This window comes from Capsicum annuum, unplaced genomic scaffold (genome assembly GCF_002878395.1).
Source record: "Capsicum annuum cultivar UCD-10X-F1 unplaced genomic scaffold, UCD10Xv1.1 ctg4291, whole genome shotgun sequence".
NCBI lineage: Eukaryota > Viridiplantae > Streptophyta > Magnoliopsida > Solanales > Solanaceae > Capsicum > Capsicum annuum.
The window spans coordinates 84,271-104,708 of NW_025850342.1; the positions used below are offsets into that span (position 1 = coordinate 84,271).

The following is a 20,438-nucleotide window of genomic DNA, read 5'->3' on the forward strand; positions in this document are numbered from 1 at the left end:
GGTATAGATTTAGATAGAAACTTGATGCGTATCAATGAGCAAAGATACTAGATCTTTGAGAATATGCTATCTCCTTCTAGAACAAGACAATTAAACAGTCAAATATATGATTATAAATGCAAATTAAACCTTTATTATCCCTGATATGAACTGCATTTCTCGTTTTCTAAAGAAAAGTAAGCCAACATGATATAAATCACCAGAAAAATAATTCAAACAAAAAAGTTTAGTGGTCTGCATTAAAACAACCAAGGCATTAAGTGCAATGGAGAAGATTTTTTATAGTGATCGCACAATCAAGAGGCACACATGAGATATTTTGGTGAAGTTCAAGATATTAAGAAAATTGTCTTCACTAGTTCAAGATCATGGAAGTATTGGTAAGAGAGGGGCATTAGGCATAGTCCACTACTTTTGCTTCTGCATTTTAATTTTTGTAGTACTTTTTCTAAAGAACACAGTGATAAGGTCAATAACAACAACAACAATATGCCCAGTATATTCCCACCAGGTGGAGACTGAGGAGGTTAAGTGTACATAGTCCATACAACTACCTCAGAAAAATAGTGATGAGGTCATTGAGCATTATTTCCTACTTTGGCCTCAACCCTTCAATAGTGTCTTTTTGTAATTGTTATCATGAAAAGTAAGTTTATAAACTTAACATTTAGTGCAGAACTTCCTTATAACTATAGGTAATCTTTAGGAATCCTAAAAATAAAGGTTAATTCTCAAAATAAAAGCACCTAAATGATATTTCTAACCATAATACAATAGAACAACAGGTGGGAAATAGTCAAATGCTAAAAAATTCAACTTGACAAACCAAAAAAAAAATTCCAACCATGATAAAACCAAACTTTTTTTTATAATGGGCCATCTTGTGCACTACACTTTTTCAAGGGTATAATGTATATTTAATTAGTAAATGTTACAATAGTAAAGAAAAAAACATTAAGAAACCAGATTAATTTTAGGTAAAGAGGCGGATGGGATAAGAAAATTTCACTTGGTGCGTTGGAAGAATGTTATATCTCCTAAAAAATGGGATACCTTGGAATTAAAAGGTTTAAAAGTCTTTAATAAAGCTTTATTAGACAAATTACTTTAGATGTTTGTGGGGGGTGGAGGGTGGGGGTGGGGTATAAGTTCTGTAAAAGGTGTGACAATTGATAAATATGCTATTACTGAAGAGGGTTGAAGAACTAGAGATATCACTTTAGCTTCAAATTGAGGTTTATAGATGAATATCATGAATAGATGGAATTTATTTTTGGAAAATATCTCACTCAAGGTTGGAGAGTGAATTTTTAGGGACCTAGCAAGCATCAAGACATATTACAGAAGGATAGAGTCCACATATTGTACAGAATATCATGCCTATCAACCTCATTAAAACCCTGAAGATAAAATAAGTCAACAGATTATTGATGCAATAGAAGTAGTATAATAATTTCTAGTTAGCATCATTAGCAAACCTCAGTGATCTTAATAGCAGCCTCATAATCAATTTCACTATGTTTGTCGATCCCATCAGCATTGATCTTGAAGATTTCCATTAATAATTGTTCATTAGGCAAAGGTATTTCTATCTTTTTATCTAATCGACATGGACGAAGAAGAGCTGAGTCCAAAACATCGGGTCTATTTGTTGCCATAATCATTTTTACCTGAAAATAGAATGAAGATTAAATAGGGCCAAGTAAAGAAACAATATCTCTCTCCTGGTTTCATGGTTTCATGCATTCTACCCTTTTTTATAAGTTAAAAAAACTAAGTAATTTCGTGCTTGTAATAAGAAAAATTTCAATAGTTAAAAAAATATATCTAAGCCTGGAATTTCCCCACCCCCACCCCCAATCCCAACTCAAGTAGGAAAATCTAAGTATAAATTATTTAATGGTGCACCATATGCACAGATTCCAATCGCGTACTATGATAAATAACTAATGATTCCTGCCTTAATCAGCAAACCTAATTATAGTTAATAGACTTTTTTTTGGTAAGGCAGGTAAATCAAACATAGAGAGTTCAAAGAGAGACTATGAAATGATACAAGTCTTAGATCATGGACTATGGAAAAAATCCCAACACATTTTGATGGAAATATACGTTTAAGAGTAAAACATACCTTTCCAAACTGGTCAAATCCATCCAATTGATTGAGCAACTCTATGAGTGTTCTTCGGATTTCTCAGTCTGCATTGGTTCCCTCGTTAAAACGGAATCTACCAATTGCATCTATCTCATTCATGAAAATGATGCAGGGCTACAAATAAATATAATAGTGTCAACATTTTAAGGCACCTCTAGATTCATTCTAGAAGTCAAACACTGCCAATATATGGAACGAACCTGATTGAAGTCTTAGTTGGTGATCACGAGCATAATTAAACATTTTCTAAATTAATCTTGCACTTTCACCAATGTACTTATCAATAATGGCACTTGATACGACTTGCAGCAATCACAAATTATAAATACCCATTATGAGATGCTATTAGACTGGAGATATAAGTAAATTCTCGTACGCACAGCATTAAAAAATTGGCATTATGTTATTAGTGATTGCCCTGGCTAAAAATGTCTTGCCCATTCCAGGAGTTCCATAGAGAAGAACACCCTAAGATAGAAATCCTCGATTACATCAGAAGTGATATTACAAGAAAAAGAATTTCTGTTCATACCGACAAATATAAAAGAATACAGAAAATTATATTGAATAATTTACCTATGAAAGCTTAATCCTCCGGAGGAAAAGCTCAGGGTTCATTTGAGGTAACTCTATGGATTCTCTCAGCTCCCTGATATGATCTGAAAGTCCACCTATAACAGAGTAACTTATGTTTCAATGATTGTCATGAAGCATATTGTATACAATAGGATCAACATGCCATTACTTTCTCATGGTAAGGAAATTGGGGATGAACATATGTAATAATTCTAAATGTAGGCCTAGATACTTAACACTTGCAAGCAAAACAATGATTACTAATTTCATGGGGAAGTGCCCATATGAGTGTAAGTGCTGTCATGTCGAGAACTACTCTTGTGCCTGAAGTTAGTTTTTCCTTGTCGACTTTTATTTAGCAGCCAACCACATACCTTGGACCACTGCTATCTTTTACTAATACTGAAAAGGTAACGGAAGGTGTAGGTAAATTTTTTCATGTCAAAGAAAAAAGTAAACACTTTGTGATCAAAAACGCATTTCTAAGACTATAAGGGTAAATGTATATTAGTCAAGATAATTGTTACTTACAACACTCATTATCTAGAGGTTGCAGCACTTCTCCTATGATTTGTCCAACACTCTGAAGTGATTTCAGATCATCTTCTGTTTTAGCATATTCCTTTTTTGTAGCCTGAAAGTTCTCTCTTACTGAGGAGAATAACTTTACAGTCAATGGAATCAATGTAATAATAGAAGATTAAAAAAATATAAATATTATAAAGCTTTGCATGACCAGGAATTTAACCTGTTTATTAGATTTTAGGAACACAACATAATAGAAGAAAGAAATACCAAGGAACAATCACAAAGTACTATATAATGTATCACCAGCCTCATGGTCACTACTAACAAAACAACTGATCTATATCTTACTCTTTGATGCATTACACAAGAGGTTATACAAGCTCCAGGAAACTAAGGATAGAGTCACAGAATATGTTGGGCAAGAATTTGCATAAGCTCCCATTTCCAATAAAAATCTTTGGTTTTTGATAGTTCTATATTAGGGATCTGTATCAGAATAGCCGAACACTCATTTTTTGAACAAAAGGATAGATGATACTATTGAGACTAAAAGTATGTCAAAGCATGCTTAAATATATCATTAGGATATATATAGTTGAATAATGAAGTTTGACAACCCAACCAACTACATTTGTACTTTGTGGAGTAGAAGGCATAATAGTGAAGGAACAAAATTTAACAAATGGAAATACCAAATGATCTTGTTGATTATTATTTTCATACAACAAAAAATTATAGGAAACTAAGAAAAGATATGAACCAATAACATATGTTATATTCATTATTTTATGGAACCTTCTTACAGTAGGCCACAATGCTTTATGCCCCAAACCTTGAAGATCAACACAAAGATTTAATTTCCAAAATCATATATATATATATAGGAACACACACGCACACACATATACAAACACAAAAAAAATGTATAAGCATTTGTAATAGATCCTTATACCAACCATAGCGGGACTTTTAGTGCACCAGGCTGCCCTTGTCCTTAATCTACACCATCACAAGTGCAACATAAACACCAATAGATCCTTATACCAAGCAATGACACTCACATGCTTCTAGAATGTTCATCTTCATTAATGTTTAATTTTAACATAAAGCAATCATAGTTTAAAGAACATTGGCCACAACCATTGCAATACAAAACAAATCTCACACATCTTGTGCAAGGCAAGTTCAAATATCAGGTAAGACTCTTTTTTCATTTAAAAATACTTACTTTAATCCCATAAACTATCCCTGAATTATATTGCTAGCACTAAATGTCTCATTTTCATTATCTATGTGTTTACCCTCTTGCATCAGAACATAACAAATCTAATCTTCTCTACTATAAAAGTAAAATGAAAGAACAAAAGTCCGAAGCATTAGAACTGAATTATAGAGAGACAATAATTGACCATCCATAAATTGAAAAATTTTATAGTAAATTACCAAGTTGTACAAATAAAAAAATGATAGAGTCAGATAGAATAAAGTAGGAAGAACAAGATTGAATAGCTTGAATAACCAAGCAATAAAACTAATTTTGAACAATTTTGGAAGAAAAGAGCAACTACATAGAACTGAAATCATACCTCGAATTTGCTACTCAGATAGAACAGAGATTAGGGTAATTAGCTGCAATAACCAAAACTAAAGAAGCAATAGCCAAAGCTGCTCCCTCATTCATTGTGGATTTGCAAAATAGGTGCTTATATTAATGGAGTTCTAGGGTAAACTTATGACCAGGTACTGTATTTGAGGATTGAAAATGATATATAGTGCGAGTTTGTATGTGTTTTTTTTTAGAACTCATGTATTTAGGCATGTATTAGTATCATGTAAAAAAGGAATAAATAATTAAGGAACTTATTAGTATACTAAGTGAAATAAAATAAAATTGTTAAAATTTTAATTACATTTTGGCGTTAGTTTTTTCCGCTCAAAGCTTCTAATTATAATTTGGGACCAGTTAAATTTTTTCGTAGGGACAAAATTTTGTACCTTCACAATAAAATATAATATTAAGAACCAATTTTTAATCTCTTCCTAAAACATCTACTTCTAGAGACGAGATTAATGATTCATCTCTAAATAGTGGTCATAAATAAAGCAATTTCTTGTAGTGGGATCCGCACGATGCATACAATTTTGGCAAGAACTTATACTATGATTGGTTGGCTGTAAAAGCATAGTATGAGTACTAAACATATGGTACTTAGCAGGCAATTTCTGACTTAGATCCCACGATAATACAAATACACATAACATGTAAACAAGAATCTGAACTACACTTAAATATCTAGGTAAATAACATAGTAAACCTAAAAAGGAAATAAGGATAAACTATCCTATTCTAACCATACTCTGGAACTTAAGAACTATACCGTATATTACTAGCCATATACAAAAAAGGAAGATGAAGGATATATAGTCGTATGCAAGGCCAAGTAATGGATATACAACTTGAACGCATGAAGAAAGGAAAGTATAAAGTGTAATACCATAACTACATATATAGTTGTAGATAAATAAGGCTAACCTTAAAGTAGTCATACTACTATCTCAAGGCCTCCTAATAATAGTATAAACAAGTGTAAACATAATCAAAATCTCTAATCCATATGTTTAAACATGATATAATTACCCATAATATAGCAATGGCAAGGAAATAAATCAAAATCATACCTCAAAAATCAGTACCAACCTTATAATCAACTAGTCATGCACTAAACATAATAATAACACAATTAAAGTAATTAGCTAGGCTAAATAAACAATACCTAATTGGTCCCCATAACTAGGAAGGTCCAATCAACACACAACACAAAACAAGTAATGCTCATCTATTCTACATATGCAACCTTATTTGGATAATAGATATAGACACATTTTGGTGATAGGTAATATGTATGCAAGAATAAATACTAAGTATAATCCATACTACTATAACCAAACAAAGTACGATAGTGTGACCCAATTTATACATATTATCTAACTTGATATATTATAAAGGCAGGACCTACAATGACCTCTCTTCTTCGGCATGATGGCTCACAGATGAAGGGCCCCTAAAACGTTCAAAAGTACCCATATACACCAAACTTATCCTAATATAGGATTTCCAATGACCATCAATATCAAAAATCTATTTTTACTAGTGCTAGATATCTATATATATATATAGATATATGTGAATCTGTATATGTATATATATATTTTTTATTTATATATATATATATACACTGGCTAAAATTTTTCTTAAAAGAGTATAAGTCTTTAAATGGTGCTCGAGGTAAACTTTTGGATTAAATTATCATAAAAGTATATCAACGGTCAAAATCTCTCTCAACAGAGATAAATAGTTGTATAAAACCGTGGACAAAAAACTATCTCGATCAAATCTCTAAAACACCATTATTAGTATCAAAGCTCAAAATTTATTCATTAAGATGGTACAATTCTCCTTGTGAAAGAATTTTTTTAAAAAGTGAAAAGTGGGAATTAATCCTTTCTAGGAAAGATAGTAATAAAACTATATTTTTAATTGGAATCATAACATTTATCATTTTAGTGAGCTTAAATATCGAATCTATGCATACCATCAGTAGTGTCCAAATAAAACAATCATAAGCATTAAAACATCTATAAAATATGGCCATGTCCTTTACAAGGAAAAATAAATTTTCAAAATCCAACTAATTTCTTAAACACGGCCTTAGGACCAATAATACATCTAACATAAACATCACCGTATTACTCAAGAAAACCATCATAATCTATCGAGTACCGTATTAACATTATACTAAAGGTTCATTAGTATCAACTATGCCTGACATGGTAGCAACCTAGGGTAATAGAATCCTACAAGCATAATAAGTATTTCACCTTATGGGTCGATTACCATTTCAGTCCCGACTCTCATAAATTAGGCTAAGTTATGTAGTTCAATAGGAAATCACATCCTAACATCCCTATCTAACAATACACATATATAACATACCACGACAAAAAGAAGTGTAGACAAAAGCCTACCTCAATGCAAAACTACAATCATTGAATCGCCCATAAATCATATTCTACATATTATTAGGGTTAAAAGGAGTCCTATATTACTATATTAAAGGTCTCATCAAAATTCAAGTTGAGAATAGGCCTTTGAGGCTCTAAAATAGAATTCAAAATTAAATTGATCATGCGGTCCCTCAAAGCACAAGGAATGTGTGATCAAAAGTAGAGCATAAATGGAGAGTAAATCTGGTTTCAAATCTACCCTTAAGTTTTAGGAATTCAGGACCTAATTTCTATGAATTTGACCATGAATTAGGATGGAAATTAATTGGAAATGACCAAGGAGAGTTAGACTAGCTCATCTTAGCTTCTATGAATGAATTTTCACTTTTTCCTATTGTTGTAGTCACATTTTGGTATGAAAATTATGGAAAAATTTATAGAAAATTAGGTGGGGAAAATAGTATTAAAAAGGATTTAAGTGTCGCTAAAGTCTACACTTAGGTGTAAAAACACCTACCACTGAAGCGTAAACATGGCATCTTAAGCAGTCTGGCGATAGTAGTTGGTACCAATAAAGCACTCCCAATGGCACTAAAGCGAGCATCGGTTTAGTGACTATTAACTGCTTATGTTGACCTCGACTAATGGGTCATGGCTACAAAAGCAACCCATGGGAACTAAAATGCTAAGGCGGCCGAATAGTTGCTTAAGCGGACCTATGAAGTTATATGCACCAAATTATTTTGTCAAATCCAAAATGATCTTTGATCGAGTGCTCAGGATTTATTTGGAACCCTATACGTGCAAATGAACTATGCTACCATACCAAATTCGATATTTCCAAAATCAATGAAATCATCAAGTCTTTCATTTGAGATTATTTATAATAAATATTGGACCCACTATAGTTCTATTTTCACATAGACCACCCAGCCCAAAATAAGTTTGGATGCTATTAAAGAATCCCATAACCATGTTATTCATTAATCTATGGATGTGACTATCACTTAGGATATTTATTTGGCCATTTATTAGATATTGATTTGGCCAATGAACACCTTACTAAATGGGCCCCTTAGTATAATATGGCTTAAGCCATAATGTAGTCATCAACTATGTTATGAATAAGGTACAGATTTTTCCATGGATTTTCTATTGCTCAAGTTATTAATAAGATTTCTTTATGATAATAGTGAGAAAATAAAGAGGTTACTTATGGGTGATTATGTATGATAATGGCCATGGTTATGCCCATGGTCTAATAGATTAGATTATTGATTTGTCGCTTATAACATTCATGTTATATATATATACACTTGTTGATAGTGCAACATTAATGATTAACGAGTAAATACAGAGATATGCTCTTCTTTCTTCTTCTTTTATGTTTATTTATTTTAGCTCTCATGGGTCTTGTCCTTTACATTATCCCTCGTGGGTCTTGGCATTTATTTTAGCCCTTGTGGGGCTTGCTCTTTATTATTTGTATTAATATGGATGATATGATGATACCTAGCAAGGTAGAGGATATTATAATTATATGATCATACGTAGAAAGGGCGTAGTATATGAAGATAATATGATGATACTCGACAAGGCTTAAGGATATTCTGATAAAATGATGATACTTAGCAAGACCAGAGGATACTATGATGATATGATGATACCCGACAAGGCTGGAGGATATTATGATGTTATGAAGATACCCAAAAAGGTCAGAGGATATTATGATGATATTATTATACATGGAAAGGTCGGAGGATGATGATACCTACGTACTTGAAAAGGTAGGAGGATGACTGTTGGTGTGCCTATGAGTACATCTACCATTTTGAGTCCGACTATTCTTATGTATGGTAATTTTATATTCTTTATGCTCATGTGTAGTTGGGTATAATATTGATGTTAGAAATACCGGACATAGTTTTCTAGTGATAAAGGTATAGTTGTTAATTTAAGGTTTAAAAGATGATTAGTGCTAAATATTATTAAGTGGTTAATAATAACTTATGGATAGTTGAGCCTTAGCAATAATGAGGACTACTGATGTTGACGTATTGTAATTATAATGGTTAAGCTATGCTAATATTTAACGTAAACGAAGACTTATAACAATGATGATTAATTGATAATAATGATTTAGTCAATGATGATGACTAGTTGCCAAATGAGGATTTATGGATTAGCTATGCTAGTTACTAGATGCGTTTAGTCAATAAATTTAATAGTGGATAATTTATGATTAGCGATTATTGGATCAATTATGATTAATGATTTTTGATTGCTACAAATATTGGCTAGTTGATAAGTATGGCTTAGTGATGATTTTTGGCTATGTGTTATGTATTGACTAATTTAAGAAGAATGTCTAGTTGTTGACCCATGAATAATGATTATATAGTAAAGAGTTGATAAATAACAATTAGAGGTTATATGATGACTAGTGAGCAATAGAATTAGTAAATAAGCATTAGCTAGCTAATAAAGATCTATTAGAGCCTATTGAGAATATAGTTGTCTAAATGATAGTAGTGTTATGGATATAAATATATTCTCATATATTTTTTAACTATGAATATTTATAATAATGAGGAAGGCTGGTCAACCTCCGATTGATGATAATCTTGGAATGTTGATAAATTGACTAATTGATAGTATGCGTGGAATAATAGTTGAATAACAATGGTGTTTGGATATATTGTTGATTAGATTCCCTTTTATTTCTGTTGGGTGTACTCTTTAGTGGAATGGCGTATGGGAGATAACTTTGTAGTTGTGATTGCTTGTGTTGATACTTTATAAGATATTGTTATTTTGATATTTATTACTGTTATGTACAATGATACTAGCATGTGTAGATGCCTTATCATATAATATTATTCTATTTTGATTACTTATTATATTCAGTGATGTTGGAGATTATTTAGGTTCAATTTTTTACCTTGACTTAGTTATGATTATCTAGCATTATATCATTTTTATACCATGACTTACCTCAGTTGATCAATGATACGTACCGAATACCCATTGTTTCTTTACTCATACTACATTTATGCAGCCTATAAATCATGATACAAGTTATTAATTTTGATGTGTGCATTATGTGAAGCAGCAGTGGTTCAAAGAGTTAGAGTGATTTTCTAACGTTCGAAGTATTAATTACATCCCTCTTATGCACTAGATTTATCTTTATGTTGTATTTGGAGATAAATTGTATTAGTGTAATTTATTTCATTTATTCTATTTTTTACTATTAATATATTAGAAGCTCTTGCACTAATACCCCCAGGTTCTAGGATTTTATATTGTATCTAATTCTTTTATTTCCTTTATTTTGCAATCTCTTCTATATATTTTTATGTATTCTGTTACGAGCCATTTTCGACTATAGGTTTGGCTTACCTACTAGTTGGTTATAGTTTGTACCATCATGCCCGGAGGAATTGGTCATGAAAAATTGTTATCAGAGCCTAGGGTTTACTAGTGTATTGTTACAAGAGTAAAGTGTTAGTAAACTCTTACAGATCGGTGCAAAAATGTCTGTAACCTATCTTTGGGAAGCAACAGGAGAATTTTAGGAAATTTATTTCTTGACTCTTTATTGTGTGTTCTCATTGATATGTGCCTTAAAATCATTCTGTGACTTTTTTCTATCCATAAAAGGGTAATGCAAAATAATCAATAGATACAGATAAAACTTCGACATGTGTTTTCAGAGCTTTAACACAGCATAGGGTTAGAGGTATTATAGATAGATATCTAAGATCTTCAGCATCTACCAAAGGATTTGAGGTCAACCATTGGAGATCCGAATTATGATTATAGATCCTTCACAACCATGGATTAAATTTGATTCATCGAGAAGTTCTTAGACTAGAGTTGGGTCTATTGGTATACATCATAGTTCTTGATCAGATCTAAGTATGAGATTGGGTTTTTAGATTGGGCCATGCATTTTACTATGCGATATCCTTCAAAGAATGACATAGTTGATAAAATCATTAGAGTTTTAGTATTGCCACACCATTTGACGTTAGAGCATTTAATAGCAGCCAAATCTTCTTTCTCTCACGTTGTGGATTATTCATGGTCCATAGACAGAGCATGTATTGGTACTTAGAAAGGTGGCTTCAAGAAGTCATGCCACAAGTATAGTCCTATTGGTATTTCATCCGAGAGCTTATTTAGGTTGTGGCAAGATGAGGCATCACTTTAGAGAGTTCCCCAAATATGAGTTAGTTATCTAGCATGTATTACCTACCACCCTAAAGTTTATGGGATAGGCTATGATTACGGGAAGGATGATCAATGGTAGTTGAAAGTGCTCTTAGTGTTAGTTGGCCAACCATTTAGGCTCAATTTGTTCTCACCATGTTGGGCTCCAAGAGATTGCTACAAGTATAGAGAGATCAAGTAATGGTCAAAAGAGTGTCCCTGATATGAGATTTCTAGTCTTCTAACTTATTCAGAGTAGCCTCATGATGATTGTGGCACCTTTAATTAGAGATAATGCGCTTAGTGCCTCATTTGATAATTCAGTCAGTTGGTTTGAATTTTGACCCATTCAAATTTACTCTCCCTTATATCTATCAGGCATGAGGTTGCAGATTTAACTCTAGTTGGTGTACATTAATTTTTCAACATTCATCTTTTTATCATATGATTTAGGATTTTTATACCCAATAATGATTATATGCCTTGATGAGTTCATATTGGCTATTCTGTACCTTGTAATGAAACTCTTGATTATATGACTACCTCCGTGGCTTATTTCTTTTAATAGTAGATGAGGTAGATCTATAATGATGTTTGCTCCTTATGAGTGTAGATTTTGGGTATGAGTCCCATTTATATTAGTGCATTGATCTTGTTATGGTCCCTGGGCAGTACATGATTTTGATGATTACTTTGGTATTGCCTATTCATTGTATTGATGTTGATATTGTTATTACTATTTCTATCACTGCTTGAGATTAGCAATATTATTTGATATTATTACTTGATGTAATTGATCATCGTTAGGTAGCTATATAGAGTAGTGCTAGTTAGTTAGAATTTAATTCCCTTGTAATTCTTATTCGATGGCTTGAGTAGATATAGCCCAATTTGATGATTTCTTTTTCATTGCACGGTGAGGTTGATTGTTTTCCTTCTTTGTTAGCTGTGTTAGATTGATTCAAGAATTTATTATGATGTCGAAGGTAAGATGACCATCTGTGCTTCTATATGGTTCTTAAGTTGGCAACTTAGCTATATTGCCCAATCTTGAGATGGAGATTCTTAGACTACCCCCAGGTTACAAATATTTTTTCTTTGGCTATCCCTTTCTATATAACCTATTTTTAAGCATGACTAATTTGGGGTTTGTTCTTTGTTTGTGGCTATTTCATTGCCCGATAACAATTTGACATAGATATCGAGATATCCTGGATTTATCTCTTTAATTTGTTTAATTCATCTTCTTGTGATGGTTTGCATATTTTATAAGGTGGATTTGGATGCTTCCTTCTCACTATAATGTGATTTTTTTCTTTTGTGAAGGTAGGGAAATAGAGGTAGGAGGCCTTTCCTGTAATCGATTCATAAATTGGCATTTTTCTGCTTTAATGATGTGATCCATGGATGGATCGAGTGATGATTTCCCTACTTGAGTGGATTCAATAAATCCCCATTTCAAAGTTTGTTAGGCCTAATGAGGCTTGGTGGATAATTTCCCCTTGTCGATATATGCCTAAGACTACTCTTTTTTGAATCAAAGTGTTGGATTGGTTAGTTTTTGCCTTAAGTTGTATTTCTCTTAGTTGCTAGAATTTTTTCCATCATTAGTGTGATTTGTGTCCTTTATGAGCTCTTGAGTAAGTGTGATATTTCACACCCTTTGGTGGATATGGAGTGGATTTATTTCTATTTTAGCTGATGATTTATCCTCTTCTTAGATTTTACTCTTCTGCTATGTTTCAATAACGGCACGGCATGATCTGGTATAGATAAGTCTAATTCATACAATATGGTCGATTTAGGTATTTGACCTTGGTTTGGAATTGTTGTCTCAATTTTTGATTTGGCACCTCGGGATGGCTATTTATAGGTTATGATAGATTAGGAAATTAGTTCCTATAGATTTTTAGGTTTGGTTAAGGCAGTTGAGATTGAGCGACTCAGCCTTGGTATTAATATTTCTACTTGGAATTGTAGGGCTTGAGTGTAGCCTTTATTTTTGAATTATCTCACTTTGGATTTCATGTATAGGCTAGATGATCCTACTCCATTGTTGCTTATTCGACTTCTCAACTTTGGTGGGATTATTATTTGTAAGTGCTCACACGATATCCTATAGACCCGATATTGATTACTTTAGTTCTGATCGCGAGTCTTTAGTATACTTTGAGAATTTGGGATTATATACTTAGTAGGAGTAGCATGCTTGGGTTGGATTAAATATGGTTCCATTCTTTGTTAGTGGGACATCCTGGAGCAGATTGTTCTATGATAAGTAGTTATGCATTGATCTTGTTGATTACAGTCTTGATTACCATCCAGACTAGTTACAGTATGGCATAGGTTATATTCCCTGATTATCTCTATTTCTATGCCCAGATAATTCCTTATGAGTTAAATCTCAGGGTTTTCATATGGATTTTCACAGATTAGTTTCACTTTTTTGAGTTGTCTATGATGAGATTGTGTGTATAGGACTCAGGTGATTTTCCTCCTAGTTTCGAGTACATAGTAAGTATGGAGTGGTAAAAAAAAAGGTTATAGTTGTATTTTGAGTTGGTGGTATGACTCGTGTCTTGATTTTTTTTGAATTTGATAAACCTTTGTTGATTTGTGTGGATGTTGAGGTAGTACCAGTGTGAAGTGATTCAGATGTGTGTGCATTAGCCTCTTTGGTTTAGTTGGTGGCCAGTCAGTGGTTGAAGTTGAGTTTTAGTTATTTGGAAGTGAAATGAGAGTGCTGGTTGAAAAAGGGATACCTGTGGTGAAATCTCTTACAAGTATTCTTTCTTCGTGAAGGTTGTCTAGAAACTCATGCTCGAAGCGTGCGGTTTACTACCTTATCCCTTCAAGCTTTTGAGATTCTGTGATTCGTTGACTTTCGGGATGAAATTCCTTTTAGTAGTGGATATTGTAATGACTCTTTCAGATATTTTTCATAATTACATTTATTTTTGCCGATTGAGCTTCTTCATAGCTGCCCCAAGTCATTTATGACTTGTTTGGACTGGTCGATCAATTATCGAATAGTTTGTTTGGGTTCTTACAATAAATTCCCTATTTATAAGTCTTTTCTTGTTTTAACTAGTCACTACGCAAAAACTTTAGTAAAATGATTTTGGATGGGAATTCCAATTGCACCATAAGATCCATAATATCAATTTAAGGCGAGGTAGATCTTTGGTTCAGGTCCTAATGCAATTCGAGCTCATTTCAACATATTGGTCGGAAAGTTGGAAATTTGGAAATGTCAATATAGGAACCATATTTTGTTGAAATATCTTTGGATTGAAAATTTGACTTCACCAACACATCTAGACCGCCAAACTTAGTGTGGTCGCATGGTTCATTTGAGAAATTGTTTTCCGAATGAATCTCGAGGGATCATTGAAAACTTTGAAGAATTTCCAAGATGCTGGTCTAGTTACATGGCGATTATGCAAGGATCACCATGATAGCACCATGTAGATCTCGGCAAGGCCTATGACAATTATGACACGGTAATTACCATCCTTATGACGGCGATCGCGAAATCTCTTTGCCTGAAGGGTCTATAAATAGATCCCAACTTCACAAATTCAGGGATTTCCCCTTCATCCTTTAGACCTAAAAATCCTAAAATGGTGAGATAACTCTACACTGAGTCTTGGGATTTACATGAAATCTTAATTAACATATATTTTCATGATTAGCATCGGATTTAAGGTATCAATCCATTAGTTATAGAGCTTGAATTTCTTCATTATTTGACCAAAACCCCAAATAGCTTGAGGTTTTGATTTTATCCGTAATGACCTAGATTTTCACCTATTCTTGAGGGTTAGATTCCTTGATGATGTATGAATATTGGGTTTGACCTTGTAAATGTATTTTTCGTACGTGGGGCCGACTTAGGTTTTTGGTGTCATTTTTTATCCCAAAGCTCAATAGTACAATATGGGTATCGTTATGCTCGTATTGATGAGTAGATTATATTTTTGATAGCTTTGCATCTTAATGTGGATTCTTGGAGAGGGGAAACATAAAGGTTTAGCATATTTGTGAGCGTTATTTAGATTGGAGGTAGGTTAGGTTTATCCCTTGTTCAAATGAGTTTTGCCATAGTATAATTATGATATCTTATTAGATTGGCTAGGTTTTTAAGTGTTAGTTTGATGATTATTCAAGACTTGTGAATAGTTTGATCTTTTAGGTCATTTGAACCCAAATAGTGAAATGGCTAGCCTGTTATCTTGAACTGTAATGAATATGAGTTAATGTCTCTTTCTTTAAATGAGAATGCTTAGAATTACTTTAGTTAGATGGGAGTGGCCTTTTGACTTATGCTTAAGGCATGATTGGCCTTAGATGCTTACTGTAATAAAGTTGCTTTTGTTCTAATAGACTTAGTGATAGTATTTGAGTATGATCCCTACCTTGGACTTAACAGTGGCTTGCTATACTTCTAAGAGTTGAATTAGATACCTTAGACTAGTTTAGGGTAGATATGAACTTGAAAGTAAATCAGAGGATTTAGAAGTAGGCCTTGACAAACCTTAAGTCAAGATTGAGGTAGTCCTTGTGAGACCCATGGGTGCTTACAAACTGTCTAAAAAATTCCACTTTAGGTAATATTGAGGAACCTTGGTAGTAAATTGGTTTGTAGTACCATAACGAGCTATTTCTTAAGCTATTAAAGAAGCCCATGACCACATTATTAATTAATCCATGGATAGGTCTATCACTCAGGATATAGATGAGGCCATTTCTTGGCTATTGATTGGGCCAACGAACACCTTATTGAATGGGCCCTTGACTATAACATGGCTTAAACTGTAAGGTATGATATCAACTATGTTATAAATAATCTATAGATTTTCCCATGGATTTTCTATTATTGAAGTTAGTGATAAGATTTCTTCATGCCATTTATGGGCCAATGAATATGTTACTTTTGGGCCATTGCATATGATAATTCTTATGGTTATGTTCATGGTCTAATGGACTAGATTATTGACTTGTCACTTATAATATTCATGTTATATATATACACAAACAATTATTAATAGTGTGGCATTGATGATCAATGAGTAAAAATAGATGTATTGCATTTTTGCTTTTCCTTTTATGTTTATTATATTAGCTCTCATGGGGCTTATCCTTTTCTTTATTCCTCGTGGGGCCTTTCCTTTAATTTAGCCATTGTGTGGCTTGCTCTTTATTATTGATATTAATTTGTATGATATGATGATACCCAACAAGTTCGGAGGATATTATGATAATACGATGTTACCCGCCAAGGTTGGAGGATATTATGATGATATGATGATACCCGATAAGGTCGGAGAATACTATGATTATATTATGATAACCGACAAGGCAAGAGGATATTATGATTATATGATGATACCCGACAAGGTTGGAGGATATTATGATAATATGATGATACGTGACAAGGATAGATTGTGATGATATTAAAATGTATATACCCGGCATGGTTGTAGGATGATTATAGATGTGCCTATGAGTACATCTACCGGTTTGATTGAGGCTATCCCTATGTATAAGGCAATTATAGGTTATTTATGGTCATATGTAGTTAGGTGCAATGGTGATGTTAGAAATGTCGTCCATAGTTTTCTAGTGATCAAGGTATAGTTGTTGATTTAAGGTTAAAAAGATGATTAGTGGTGAATATTATTAAGAGGTTAATAATGACATATTGATAGTTGGACCTTAGCAATAATGAGGACTAGTGGTATTGATGACTAGTAATTATAATGATTAATCTATGATTTTGTTTAGTGTAAATGAAGACTTATTGCAATGATGATTAATTGATTATAATGATTTACCCGATGATGATGACTAGTTACCAAAGAAGGATTTATGGATTAGGGATACTAATTATTAATGATGTTTAATCAATAAATTGAATGATGAATAATTGGTGATTAGTGGTTATTGGATCAATGGTGATTAGTGAGTTGTGATGGCTATATACAAGTATTTGCGAGTTGATAAATATGGATTTGTGGTGAATTTTTGCTATCTTCTAGGTGTTGACTAGTTGGTAAAGAATTTCTAGTTGTTGACCCATTAACAGTGATTATGTGGTGAATAGTTTATAAATAACAATTAGATGTTATATAATGACTGGTGAGTAATTGGATTAGTAAATATGCATTGACTAGGTAATAAAGAGCTATTAGCATATATCGAAGATATACCTTTTGAAATTATGGTATTATTATTGTTATGAATAAATTGTCATATGTTATTTAATTATTAATATTGATTATAATGAGGAAGGGTAGTGAACCTCCGATTGATGATAATTGTGGAATATTGATAAATTGACCGATTGATGGTAAGTATGGAATGACGGTTGAATAATGATGGATTTCGGATACATTGTTTATTATATTCCCTTACATTTCTCTTTGGTGTACTATCCACTGGTATGGGACTTTGTCATAAGTTCTTTACTTTATGCACCAGTTGGTGTATTAGAGCCAACTTTGTACTCGTGATTGTTTCTATTGATAATTTATGATATATTGTAATTCCTATATTTATTTCTGTTATGTATAGTGATACAAGTATATGTTGATGCCTTTTGTAATACTATTATACCAGTTTGATTACTTATTATATATAGTGATGTTGGAGATTATTCAAGTTTTGTTCAGTACCTTGACTTAGTTATAATTATCTTGCATTATATCATCTATATATCATGACTTAGCTCAATTGACGTATGATGCCTACCGAGTACCCATTGTTTTGGTACTCATACTACACTACTATAGCCTAAAGATCATAGTATGGGTTATCTCTTGATGTTTGCGTTGTGCAGAATCGCTATGTTTCAGAGACTTAGAGTGAGCTCATGGCGTTTGGAGTATTTCTTTCCTGCCTCTGATGTACTAGATTTGTTTCTGTATCATATTTTGAGATAAGTTGTATTAGTGTAATTTATTTCATCTATTCTACTTTTGTACTCTTAATATATTAAAAGCTCTTGTACTGATACAACCAGGTTTTGAGATTTTATATTTCCTATATTACGCAATCTTTTCTATATATTTTTTGATAGTCCATTATTAGCCGTTTCAGATTATGGGTTTGGCTTGCCTACTAGTGGGTTATATTAAGTGCCAATATGACCTGAATAATTGGGTCGCAAAATTTCCCTTGCCTTTTAGTTTAAGGACGAACTAGATTCTTAGTGGTGGATAATGCAATGACGTGATTTTTGGTAATTTATGTGATTTATTCATTTATGTGTTATTTGAAAATTTAACCCTCCTCACTGTTGCATTTTACTATTTCCTTAGGTGTGGGGTTGATTGACATGGTTCACAATGCATTTTCGTATAATTTGTGCGAGTTGTGGTTTGTGGTGGTTATAAAGCCTTATTAGTTAACTGATCAAAATTTATTGTTCTATGCGTCATATGACAAAATAGACTACACTTGCAGATCCAGAACATGTTTTTTAGTTGGGTGACATAGTTGGTGTGGTTTTATGACTTTTATCTCTAATTTTGACCTTTGGTTTTAAAAGTTGTGAAATTGCATTTTTGGGGTTAACCTTGTGAAAACGACTTTTTTTCAAAAATTTGATAACGCCAGTGAGTCCCGAGCATTGAATTTAGTCAAGTAGAATTATTTGTTTGTGTTCTTGGGATTTTTGATGAATCCCAACTGGTCCATATAGACGTAGAATTCTCCAAGTCTCCATCTGGTGCACTACTCAGCTGGGCACCACTTACGCAATACTTTTATCGCTTTAGCAACTTGGCATGATAGCCAAAGTGTCTCCTAAGCAACACCAAGCTCTCTTAAGCAACCACCTGGTTGCTTATGCATCATGGCGTGCATTGCATAAATGATGCCTTGTCTCCTAAGCAACTTGGTGGTCGCTTCAGCGATACTTGGGGAGATTATATCTCCATTTTCATAATTATTCACCATTATCGAGAAAAGAATCTTGGGGTTTCATTTTTTCGGCATTTTCTTCCATTTTAATGCTTGAGTAAGCTCCAAAAACTTTTTTAATTACTTATCATTGATTTTTAACATTTTAAACCTTTTAAAACATGAACTCAAGTATAGAATATGGGGATTTTGGATCATGAGGCCTAAAATTTGGAATTCTTCTACCTAAATCTCTATTCTAACTCATTATAACCTGGGTTTTCTTCTATGTGTTACTTTAATCAAGGGTAATATATATTTGGACTAAAATTCTTATTTTACCATTCTTTTTTAAAACTCATTTTGGGGGTCTATTTTAACCCTGACACAGAAATAGGCAGTATTGATATTGTTGGCTTTCTTTTAATGCATAGTGTCTATATTTGCATATTTTGGTTCATTTCGAGTTCATCGTGAGGTAAAAGCTCATTGTTAAAGGCTTCTTTTTACCGATTTATGATATTTGAGGTAGTTTATGGATTAACTTTCTTCAGACTAGATTGGGTAGTTAATATTAGTATAAAATCATGTTATGGGCATGGGAACCAATCATGGAAATGGATATTAACATTGTTTTGTCGCCATGTGAGGGCCTACATTTTTGTTATTTGGTTGTATTTAGACATTAACTGTGTGGGGTCTTTTACAATGTCATTGGCCTTATGTATAAATATTTAGTGGTATCCTTCAAATTAAAAGCTTAAATTGGAATTTATCTGGTATTAATGGAATATTGTTATATATTTCATTCTATTGGCATATGATTACATTGGACTTTTGAACTGTTGACATATTGAGTGGATTTTGGATCACATGGTTTGTATATTGGTCAACTTTGGAAATTCCCATTCTGGTTGGTTGTGAGCTTTACATCCTTATATTGTATGCACTTGTGAAACATTGGTATCGCTATTGAAAAATTGGCTTGTGACATCTTTATTGACCCTTTGTTGGGGATGTGCTGGAGAAGAGTTATGGATATTGGATAGTATAT

General features: G+C 32.7%; 1 pseudogene; it reads right to left on the reverse strand.

Moving 5' to 3' along the window:
* Window positions 1-1,328: 1,328 nt before the first annotated feature.
* LOC107841319 overlaps window positions 1,329-20,438 on the reverse strand; it is a 44,955-nt pseudogene continuing 25,845 nt past the window's right edge.